We start from the raw sequence: 12961 nt of genomic DNA on the forward strand, positions 1-12961 counted from the left end.
CTTACAACAATATCTACCAGTCTAGCATACAAGTGGCACCTTACAAAGCACTATATGGTCGTAAGTGCCGTGCTCCTTCATGTTGGACGGAGTTGGGTGAACGGCATGTTCTGGGCCCTGAGCTAGTATTTGATATCGAGGATAAGGTCAGATTAATTTGGGATCAACTGAAGGAAGTATTAGATAGGAAGAAGTCATATGTGGATCTAAAACGTAAGGAAATTGAGTATTCTGTGGGAGATTTTGTCTTTGTCAAGGTCTCGCCATGGAAAAAGGTACTGAGATTTGGGCGTAACGGCAAGTTGATCCCAAGGTTTATTAGGCTTTACCACATACTGAGATGAGTAGGACCAGTTGCCTACCAGTTAGAGCTACCTTCAGAATTAGAACAGATTCATGATGTGTTCCACGTCTCTATGCTGAGACATGTTGTACCGATTGAGGAGATTGAAATTAGACCAGATCTGACTTTCGAGGAGGAGCCAGTCTAGATTTTAGATCGAGATGTGAAAGTCTTGAGAAGGAAATCAATCCCATTAGTGAAAGTTCTATGGCAGAACCACAGTTCTGAGGAGGCTACATAAGAACCTAAGGAGGCGATCCGACAACAATACCCTCACCTATTCTAACCAAGTAAATTTCGAGGCCAAAATTTTCTTTAAAGAGGGTAGAATTGTAACGCCCCAAATCCCTAAATCCCTGATAAAATTTTTTCTGTGTGTTTGTGACGGGAAAGTATGTCTGGCTTAGTGGTTGGTGCTCAAGAAGTGTCTAGGATGTCATGGGTTCAAGCCTTGGCTTCCACAAAAATTTTGCTTTTTAAGGATAAAACCCTTTAGCCAGTAGGGTCATAAGTTTATTTTGGTAAAAACATGACAGAATAGGCCTGATAGCCTAGTAGATAGTAGCGTGTGGAGTGTGCTGGTGGTTTGAGGTTCGAATCCCTGCTTGAGCAAATGGAGACTATTTTTACTAGTGGCCATGGGAGGAAGTTGTGTTTGACCGTAACACCGAGGAGTTTGAATGAGTTTGAATAGGGTTGTTGTTAGCCGAATTTGGGGAGTAAAAAAAAGGGATTTTCAATTGTTGAGGTTTGTGAGTAGGAGGGTTTTCATGAGGAATTAAGGAGAAAATCGAGCAAGTTCAAATTTAGAAAAGAGTCATGCCGGGTTTGAACTCTGGCACTTAGTGTTTCAGTTGTGTAGGGATATTGGGGAGGTGTTTAGTGTGTTGAAGGCTGACCGAATCTGATGAGTTCATTTGGTAAAAAATTCAGCTATAGTAAATGGGTGCTGAAATTGGTACTGTTTTGGGTCCCGATTTGTGTATTAGCTAACTGAGTGTTGACTTCATTCTCAATATCTCGGGCTCGCAGCTTCATTTCTTTTGTTTTATTTACCTTAGTCAAATACTCCTTTAAACTTTTCTTAATCTCTTGATTTCTCTTTTTGGTAGAATATCTTAGTGACCTTTTCTCATCATCTTTTCTTTTCTTTAAACCTATTATCTGACATTAGTGAAGGCCGATTGTTACGATTGAGTACCTCCTTCTTCTTCTTCTTCTCCTCTTCTCTGAAGCCGAATACTTCTTTTCCAAATTCGTTCTTCCTTTCTCTATTGGGCCGAATACCTATACTCTTCCTCTCTCAAATCTTTTTGTTCTTCTTGCTTTGGCCGAATCTCCTTGGTTGACTATTACCGAAATTTATTTGATTTATTGGTAAGTGTCTGTTACAATCGCTTTATTATTTCTTTTCCTAGCCGAATTTCTTTTGGCTCTACTACCAAGTTCAGCTTTCCCTTTTCTTTCTCTTTGGGGCCGAATGTATGTTTTTCATCTAACAACTTATGATCTGCCAAATCATGCTAGGAGTGTGGATTCTATTGTGGAAGCTTAGGTCGATTACTCTTCTCATTGCAAGTGGTCTATCCACTTTTGAGGTAAGTGCTTTAACTACGATGTATTTCATATTGGATTTAAATACTTATCAGTCAATAAAATGTTTCTTATGAAGGTCAAAATTTTGGAGTAGTACGTGGGTGTTAAGTCAGTGGGGTTTTGCGATTGTTGGATTGGTAACTGTCAGTGAATCGATCGAATCCTTTTCGGTATTCTGGTTTGGATTAACGATGGATTTATTCTAATGAGGGGTTGTGGTTGACCATAGGTTCTTGATCTCAGAAGTGGTTTGGCTACGATATCACAACAGGTGTGAAACACTACCATTAGATGTGGAATGGCAAAAGCTAAAAAGTCGAAAAATCGAAAAGTGGACTGTCGACACCAAATGAGCGTGTGGCTACCCGTGTGGCAAGCCGTGTAATAAAATATGGCCGTGGGGTCTATTTGATGGCCATAAGCATTTTCATGGGCCGAAACGATATTTAGCACAAAAGGGTGCTAAATATTAGGCCAGGCTGTGTAAAACACACGGCCGAGGCCATTTTTAAGCTTTGTGGGTCATTCGAGCGTGTGGGCCACATGGGCCCGTAATATGAGCCATGGGCCCATTATCACTGATTGACTGTTAAGGTCGTACGGGTCGCCCAAGACTACTGTGGACCTACTATTGGGCCGGTAAGTGTTCCTGGACCCTTACTTTTATGAATGACTGATATACCCCTATGTGATGTATGACTTTTTGAACATGCCATCTGTACTGCATATACATTTATATTATGTTGCATTGCATGGGGTGGGATAAATGATTTTGGAGGAAGTGTACTGAAAGGCTATAAGCCTATTACTGGTAGCTCTATTTCAAATACTATTTTAGTGCCGCAACCGGTGCTACTTGGAGTGTAGGGATGGGTGAGTCGATTTTATCCCCACTTGATGTGTAGGGTTGGTATGGAGATGGTGTGTAGAGGATAGATTGGGCAGGATTTTTTAATTGCATACTGTACTGATACTGTAATGGGCTTAGGGCCCACTGATACTGTTATTGAAATGGGCTCAAGCCCAGACTACTACTGTTATTGAAATGGGCTAAGGCCCTAATTGTTACTGAAATGGGCTAAGGCCCTAACTCACCCATATGTTAACTGTACAGGTAATCCTCAAACATAGGTGGATCGATGCGACGGAGGACTCAGTGGTGGCCACTCGACTTAGCTATCTTTTAATATTATAATTAAGGTTTTATTCGGGCTTTTCATTATGTAATAAGGCCTCTCAGGTTTATTTTTAATTTTGGTATTTTTCTCAAATTTATTTGTGATTTTCAACTACTAGCAGTAGGAAAAACACGAGTTTTCAAAAATTTAAACGTTTTCAAAACCACCACAGATACGTAACTCGTTTTCAAAGCTTCCGTAAATAACAAACTGTTTACAATATTAATAACGTTTTAATAAAAGCAACCTTTAGAAGTACAAGTCCCACATTATCAATGAGCAATAAAACTTTAAATTGGCTTTTCAAACTATACAAAGAGTCTAGTTAAAGAAAGGGTTTTTAAACGACGAGTTTTAGATTTTGAAAAGCACTTTAATGTGACATTGCCAGATCCGGGAGTGGCGTCTGCGCTGGGTTTGGGGTGTTACAACTTCGAATAATAGAAAAAACAAAGAGGAAAAGAAAAAGAGACAAGGGTGACTATCCTAAAATTTGAGGAAACTTTTAGAGATTCCAGTTTAACTTATGAGAGAAAAAATAGAAGGAAAAAAAGAGAGGATATTTTGGTTTTTGTGTTAAAATACAATAAAAAGGATTTTATTGATAAATGTAATAAAAATAAAGGGTAATTTTATCCTTAAATTTAGATTCTACCCATAATCTTAGATTACTAAGAACTAGCACAAAGCACACACACTAATCTTTATCGGCATGCCAATTGTACCATCACTATTTCACTAGGCTTACGATGGTAATTCACTTATATAATTAATTGTGCATTACAAGACCCATATCACACATCATTTTCACGTGGAAATTCTTATACACATGCACAACAGATTTTCATATTTTCCAAGAATCACTCTATACACTTTCACTAATTCACTTATCACTTAGGTGAGATAAATCACCTTATGTTTATGCATTTATGAGTGCTTTAGCCATAAGTTTATCAAATTCTCATGCATCACTTGCGCATTTAATAATTTCAAATTACACTTAATTTTAATCTCAATATCTAATTTAAACTTTATTGAAATACACTTAATTTTTTTTCATTACTTCACTTTCCAAGTATTACATTTATTAGCTTCGTTGTATCACTTTAGTATATCTTGTTAAATTATGTCAATAATCACTTACCATTAAACAACATTTTTCTGTATACCATTACATTAAAAATATCTCATGACACTTGTTAACTTATTTTATGCAATTGTAGTCAAAGTTTATTATTACCAAAAAAGTTTTTTACTAAATAAAAAAACATTTCAAGCCATGGATTTCTAAATTATAGCTTGAGGACGAAAATCATTTATATGCCTTTTGAGTTCATCATTAACCAGTAAATGTGGCAGAGGCAACTCTCTTTCACTCCCCCAATCTTCGCTATCCTTACCCCATTCCCTATAATAAACTCTTGCCATGATTTTGTTTTGATGAATTACTTCTAGTAGAAAATTCGTGGGTAGATTTTATTAGAATGACTCGAATTAAATTCAACACCAGATTAATTTACTGAAAACTTCTTGTTCTATACTGGTAGCATGAAATGAAGTGGAAGTTTCTCATTGATTTTGAAGGGAAAAAGCAAATGGAATAAGTTAGCGTGAATAGTGAAACATTAATGTGAGAGAAACGTCTCGTGATCGATCTTATTATTGAACCAACCGTACCTTCTTTCACTGGCGTACAATGTTCATGATATGTGTTAATTAAATCCAAATCATGGGAATAGCACACCCTCTGATGAAAAATCAGCCAATTTTGTTACTTTCATTCTCCATTAATCCCACCTTTGACTTATTAAACAAATGTGAGTTAATTAGTCTCTTATGAGATTTTTATCCAAGTTAAAATTTGTTTAACTTGTTTTTTAATGATTTATTATTGACTGAGGAATTTATTTATATTCGAAAAGATATAGCAATAGAAAAGAGCGATTGATTGGAATACATAAAGTTACATTAAATCTCGTGACCTGACTTTAGCAGTAATTAGAATTTTATTAGAAAATTCGATCAGGAAATTAAATGAAAAATGTGTTTGCTTGAATATATACATCTACTTCCAACTAATATCACACATTCTTGTAATCATAAAAGCGTGTGAACACCTATGACTCAAGAAGTCAAAGTTTCACAAATTGGTTTGTTTATTTATTCAGCTTAATGTATAAATTTATCACTTTTTCTTTTGTATGACTGTTTTTCCCATTAAAGCTAGATTTCTTTTTATAAATTTTAATAGAAATATTTTTATACTTTATTTTAATATTTTAAAATAATAATTTAATTAATATAATATTAAAATTAATAAAATTGTTATGTTATAAAAATTAAAAATAAACTACATTAGTGCTTACCAAATTATTTTATTATAAAAATTTATAAAATTTTATTTTTACCATTTTTATTATGGTAATTTTAAAATGGTATAATAATATATTTAGTCTTAAATAATTGTATGTTTTATTAATTTAGTGATGATTATAAATAAAAAAAAAAAGCTAAGGATTGGATGTTGATTCTAATAAAATTAATTTTTTAAAAAATTTGAAAAAGTCATCCAAAATACATTAAAAATCTAAAATATATATTATAAAATTCAAAAAGAAACCTGCAAAATTATCCCCATTTGCATCGAAGGCTAAAATGTACGGGAACCCTTTATACCAATTCTCTTTTCAACACCTCCATGTTCTCAAAGCTCGAAATCTTCATCTCTAAGAACAAGCTCAGCAGTCTATTCATCTTCTTCCTCAAGAATAAAGTACTTCCTTTTCCCCACGGGCCTAAACATGTAGAAGCTCATCAAATAGAATGCAAATGGCAGTCTCCTTCGCTTCATTGCTAATGCATAGATACTTGCAAGTTGCAAGAGCAATCACCGCAATTCTTCTAAATTAGAAATACCCATTGATACTTTGTCAAATTAGTCCCTACCTTCCTACCAGTTTTCAAAGTTTTATCTTAACCAATGAATCAACCAAGCAACAAAGAAAATAATAGTGCAACAACAACTATTACCAATCAGCAAGAACACTTGATTCCATGTCACCCGATCTTTAATAAATGGCTCGGTTTCAGGGGAGGCCGTAACAGCCCGTTTTTAGGATTAATCAGAACAGTGGTTTCGAGACCACAATCCGACATCAAAAAATTTATTTTATTATTATTTTAATATTTTCAGCATGATATTAGAGTTGTGTGAAATTTTCGTAAAAATATTTTATCGTTTAAGTGGTTAATTCGACAAAAAGGACTAAATCGTATAAAATACAAAAGTTACATTCTATTAGTTAAAGGTGTCAAATTACTTTGGCTTTTTAATATGATGGCCTTGAATGGTAATTAAACCATTAAAGAGATAGTGAATTGTCATGGTTTGGCATTTGTATAAATATGAATTTATTTTAATGGTAAAATGGTAAAATGCTAAATAATGTTTAAATTAAATAAAACAAAAGCTATTTTATGCTATCATATTTCTCCATAACCGATTGTAAGAAAGAAAAAGAGAGTTTGTAAGCTTGGAATGGTTCGGCCATTGATGTTGATGCATGTAAGTTCTTTTGATCTCGGTTTTTAATAATTTTTATGATTTTGGGATCGTTGCTTTGTGTTCTAGCTAGTCAGTATTTCCGATTTCAAAACTATTAAAGTACTTGAATGTTGTCATTGTTGAATGCATGAGTACTTTGTTAGTTGATGCTGGAAAATAAATCATTGTTCTTAAATGTACAAGTTTTGCAAAGTGAATTTTGGTAAAAATGTTAATTTTGGATTAAATTGTGAAATTTGGAAATTTAGTGGTTATTATGCAAAATAAATTGAAAATATGGGCTGATAGTAATATATCGAAAATTCAGCTAGCTTGGGTTTGTCTTTAATTTCATGAAATTGTGATTTTACGTGATAAGTACTAAATTGTAAAAGTGTGAAACTTCAGGGGTAAAATAGTAATTTTACCAAAATATGAAATTGAGTTAAAATGACTAGAATATGAATTGAAATAGATTAATTTGATTGATTAGATCAAGTTAAGCCTCTTACGAGTCTATATATAGGGAAAAACAAAGTTTCGGACTAGTCGATCCATTTCAACGTTTTAACGATCGAGGTAAGTTCATATACTAATACACGTACTTAAATTGGGTTATAAGTACTTGTTTATTATCATTGAATTTTCATGAATATTGGATGATTTAATATGAGCAAGAATTGAGAAAGTTGTGACATCCGAAAGCCCATACGAACCTTAGGAATAGTATAGGATACAAATGTCATGATATTAGGTTTATGAAATGTGATTACATGTAAGACCCTGTGTGGGATAGTGGCATTGTATTGCGATTACGTGTAAGACCATGTGTGGGACAGTGGCATTGTATTGCGATTACGTATAAGACCATGTGTGAGACATCGGCATCGTTAATCGACTTCGTGTAAGACCCTGTGTGGGACAGTTACATCGAAATGTGATAACATGTAAGACCATATTTAGGATATGGCATTGTACGAGCTATATATGATTACCGTGTATCCTTAACGATTCCGAATGGTTCAATGGGCAAAGTCAAGTCGAGAAAGAAAGTGTAAGTTTTTAAGCAATTAAATATCATTTATCTTGAATATAACTTAGTTTAATATGCTATTTTGAAAATTCTAGACTGATAAAAGAGCTAGCTGAATGTGTTTAAAAATAGAAATATTGTATTTGAGTTTAATTTGTCTAAGTTATATAATTGAAAGTTCGAATGGTCGATATGGAATATCTGAAGTTTTTGTTATATGAATTGTGTACGAAACAACTTTATAATAGTGATATTCAGGCTTTAAGCCTAGCAAGCATTGTGCTGGTGAATGTAATCGGGCTTTATGCTTAGCAGGCTTATTGCCGATAAATACAAAATTAGACTTTAAGTCTAGCAGACCTTGAGCTGGTGGTAATACAGGCTTATGCCTAGCAGGCTTTATGCCGGTGAATTATTAAAAGTTTATGCTTAGAAGAATTCATGCTGATGTGGTATTTGAATTCATTAAACGAGCTAAATGGCTAGGTATGAATAAACTTATTATCTATTTGATATAAGGTAAGTAAGTAACTTGATGATTTATTACAAATAATGTGTGATGCAAATGAAGTACATATGTGATTATGGAATGTGTATTCGATTTTATGATCAAGTGTTATGAATATTATAGAATTTGGTTTGTGAATATGTGTATACAAGACCACGTATATTCGGCCATATGGATATTTTGTGTATGTGATGTTATAATACGATTTTTGAACTTCTGTATATAAGTGTCGAGTTATATGAAGTTGAGAACTTATGAATGAGGACATGAATAATTTGAAATTAGTTCATGAATCTGTAAAGCTTACTTTGTGTTATTTTCTATGTTTTGTAGTGTTTCAGATGTTTGCTTGGGTTGAAAGTCAACGGAGATCGTATCACACTACCAGTTATTGATTTACGGTATTTTTACACTTTGAGGCTTGGTTTATGGCATGTATAGGTTAGTGTTAAAATGGTATATTTTGTTGTGATTTTAGCCAAGTGATTTGGCTTATAATTCATGTATAGGCTAGTGTTAAGATGGAATATTTTGTTGTGATTTTAGCCAAGTGATGTGACATCCCTAAATTGACCCTAGTCGGAAAGTGGTTTCGGGACCACTAAACCGAGTCATAATAATAATTAACCATCATAATTGATGCTCATTATATGCATATATGCATGTGTGAAAATTTCATGTTTGGATTTTGTTAATTGTAGGTGAATTTTTATCAAATAGGACTTATGTGAGAAAATTTAGAAATGTGCTAGGCAAATGTAAGGTGGCCTATTAATACATGTGGGAAAGTGTTGTCCTTGCATGTCAAATTAGCCAAAATGAAGCATGATGGCGGCCATGCTATGAGTGGAAACATGTTGCCAACATGTTTAGTTAGTGGATTATGTAGGAAGAATAAAGAAATGAAAAAAAAAAAGAGAATATGAAGAAAAACAAAGAAAAGAAAAAAAAGTGTTCATTCTCTCATTTTCTCCTTGCTTGGCGAATGTACTAAGAAGAAAGGGGAAAGCTTGAGAAAATCAGCCATGGGAGTTTGCTAGACTAAGGTATGTTGATGTTATCCATGAGATTCATGCATGTTTTTAGTTGATAGTTTGAGTTCCACCTAACCCATGGTCTAAACCTTTACCATGAAATGGGGATGATATTCGGCCATGGGTGTTGTCTTCTTGGTATCATTGATGTTTGATGTTTGATGTTGTGGTGGTGAGGCATGAAGATGAGTTAAGTTTCGACTAAGGTGGGTTTGTGTGGATGTCATTTGCATGCTAAGTGTCAAGCTTTGTAATGATATATGTGTATGGTGTCTTTGATGTTGTGAATGGAAGTAGAAGAAAAGTAAAAGAAATTTATGTAGAAATATGATGTATGTGGATTCATAGGATGTTACAAATAGATGTGAAGCTATGCTAGAAGAGAAAAGAAATTGACCAAGTGTTCATGGGAGGAAAACTATGTGTTTGAAAGAATAAAATGATGCCATAATTGATAGTATAGGTATTCGCCATTTAATCAAGTGTGTAGGTGATGTTAGATCAATTTTAGCACATTCGGCTATAGATAGGCATGTTGATAATCTCATTTAGACAATTAGACATAAAAGGGTGGTAATGAGGTTGAAAATTGTTGAATGGCTAGTTGGGTAATGAATGAAGCATTCGCCATATGGGGTAAAAATGGGTCATATGCTCATGAGATAAAATTTTGTGAATTGATGTATTAATGATGATAGTATAGTTGATGTCATGTATATATGTATAAATATTTGGCAAGACGGTTAAACTAGTTAATTTATTGACTAAGCTCAAGAAGCTCGAGGTGGAGAAACAAGCAAAGGTAAAGGAAAGAACATCGAGTAGCCGAGTTGGAACCATTTTGCCCAACACAAGGTAAGTCATTAAGCACATATGCTTGATATTGCTTAAATGATTGTAAAATCTATGCAATTGTATTTAATGGGATGCTATATATATATATATATATAAATGAAATTGTATGTGTATGGAGTGATGACAATTGTTGAATGTAAAAGAAATAGTGAAATGTGTAGAAAGTTTGCTTTCGGCACTAAGTGTGCGGGCAATACGTGTGTACGGTGATGAGATTGGCACTAAGTGTGCATGCTGGAAATATATGGCACTAAGTGTGCATGCTGGAAAAAATACTGACCTTTGGGTGTGCGAGCTCGAAGGTATGGCACTATGTGTGCGGGCTTAAATTGCGTGGCACTAAGTGTGCGAAATCGAGTATTAAGCACCGTGTGTGCGTACTCTATATATATGGAGGTGTGTCTCCATCGAGTTGAGTATGGACAATGGATCGGGTAAGTACCTCGAGCTCATGACGAATAGAAAATACGTTCATGCTCGGGGTTGAATTTGGTAAGCCTTAAATCTATGTGATGATTGAAATTTGTATGATTGTGGTGGAAATGAGTTAGTGTGTGAAAATGCTTCAAATATCTTGTTGTGTAGAATATGAAATGTGGATGTATGACTTGGTATGAGATTGGACCAAAAGGTCCGAGGAATTATGGTATAGATTCGATATGGATGAGTACCTAACCTCGTTTATTGTTCATGTTGTAGTAACTTTATCGGTGGATTGATGAATGCTTATGACTTCTTGAGTTATAAACTCACTCGGTGTTTTCTTGTCACCCATTTTAGGTCTCTCGGACTCGTATTGTTTGCGTGATCGGAACCGTCGTTGAAGTCATCACACCGGCTGAAATATTTTGGTATTGTCTTCGTTGTTGAAGAACATTTGGCATGTATAGGCTATTATATTTTGTTGAACTGTGGGTTGTAAACTTTAAGCCATGTGAAAATGGCCTATGTGGTCGCCGAGTGGAATGCTAGAACCTATAGCCACGAGTCTTAGAAACTTAAATTTTGATAAGGTGGCCATAATTTGTGTCATGTATGATGGATGATTAAGGCCAAGGAAAGATTCATGAAATTGGCATAGTCTCATCGATGGCTATCGCTATGACAAAGAAGAAGTGAGGTGAGATTGAAAAATCACTAAAAATAGTAGAAGTAGAATTAAATAGTGAATAAATTATTCAATTGAACCTTGATGAATTTAGTTTAATATGGATGGAACGAAACGACCATATGAGCAGATATCTTGAGAGATATTAAAGTTCTCGTGAGGCAGGGCGAAACGGTTTACGGGTCGGTGTAGTCGACTCTGTAACATTGGTGACTTTAACTAATAAACTGTACCAATTGGCCCGACCAAAAATTCTAGAAATAAATCCATGGATAGATATATGAGTCTAAATTCAGGAAAATTTACGAAATCGGTTTCCGAGTTTTGAAACTCGAGATATGATTTTAAGGCGACGATGACGTTAGATTAGCTAGCCCGCCTAGAACAACAATCGATTTTACAAAGAGAGAAATAAGGAAGTAAGCCGGTAACACCACGTGTTCAAATCCGTGACGGTCACGGGTTTGGGGTGTTACAATTTTATTGGTATCGAGCTATGGTTTAGTCGGTTCTAGGACTACCATAGGCGTGTGAGTCTAGCTATACATGCCAAATTGTTAGTGCTTAATAATGTGATGACTTGACGGTTGAAATTTTTGTTTTGATTAGCGATGGAACCCGGGATAGAGACCCTTGGCGGATGACGTTGAAAGTGTAGCGGCTGCTCTGCAAGGGACACCGCTGTTGAGCCTCAATCATCCGCAAATAATCCAAATGAAGGCGAAACAAGCCTTCTTCACCATGATGAATGAGTGGGTCGCGCAGATGCCCAAACTAATCCGGCTGTCCAACCATTCCCGAATTTAAATAATCCACCCCAAGAGCCCGTGATGCCATCGCCATCGATCCCGTGAGGCTTGAGTAAACCACCGTGGACTTGATTAGGAAGCGTGGGGCGAGGAGTTTAAGGCCATAGTTACCGATGATGCCGAAAGGCCGATTCGCTTGATAACACCATTAGAGTGTTTGATGAATCATGCACACCGATGAATGTCTTAAGTGTGCTATATCTTTGTTACGAGACTCACCTACTATTGGTGGAGGACCTTGATTTCCATAGTCCCAAAGGAACAAGTTACTTGGGATTTCTTTCAAACGAATTTCGGAAGAAATATATTAGTCAACGGTTCATCGATCGAAACGTAAGGAATTTTTGGAGCTCAAGCAAGGCCAGTATGACAAGATGTCGAATACGAACATGAGTTCGTAAGACTTAGTTGGTATGCTCGGAGTGTGTGGTGATGAGGTTGCTATGTGCAAAAGATTTGAAGAAGGATTGAATGAAAATTTAAAGCTACTAGTGGGTATTTTGGAGATAAAGGAGTTCGTAACACTAGTCGAACGAGCACGCAAGGCGGAAGAACTTGGAAAGGAGAAGAAGAAGGCTGAATTTGAAGCAAGAGATTATCGTAAAAGATCGGCGAGTAAAGCTCCGTTCTTGACCGTAAAGAAATTCGTGGAGGACACTAGTAAGTCGAGGCGATCGGGAATTTCCATCGAGCCCGACCATTGACGGACTCCCGAGCTACATCGGTAGCTAGTGTGGGCAATAATCGTCAAGAGCGACTGAATGCCCCTAATGTGGAAGGCGACACCTAGGTGAATGTTGGGGTAAGTTCGTTAACAAGACTCATTACGGATGTGGTTCAAGGACCACTTCATTAGAGATTGCACGGAACTAGATGAGAAGAATAAGATGCAAGGTGCAAGATCTAGTGGGGTGACACTAGAGGTAGACCCCGAGGATTTCGGGAGGTAGGGT

This window comes from Gossypium arboreum, chromosome 11 (assembly GCF_025698485.1).
Source record: "Gossypium arboreum isolate Shixiya-1 chromosome 11, ASM2569848v2, whole genome shotgun sequence".
Classification (NCBI taxonomy): domain Eukaryota; kingdom Viridiplantae; phylum Streptophyta; class Magnoliopsida; order Malvales; family Malvaceae; genus Gossypium; species Gossypium arboreum.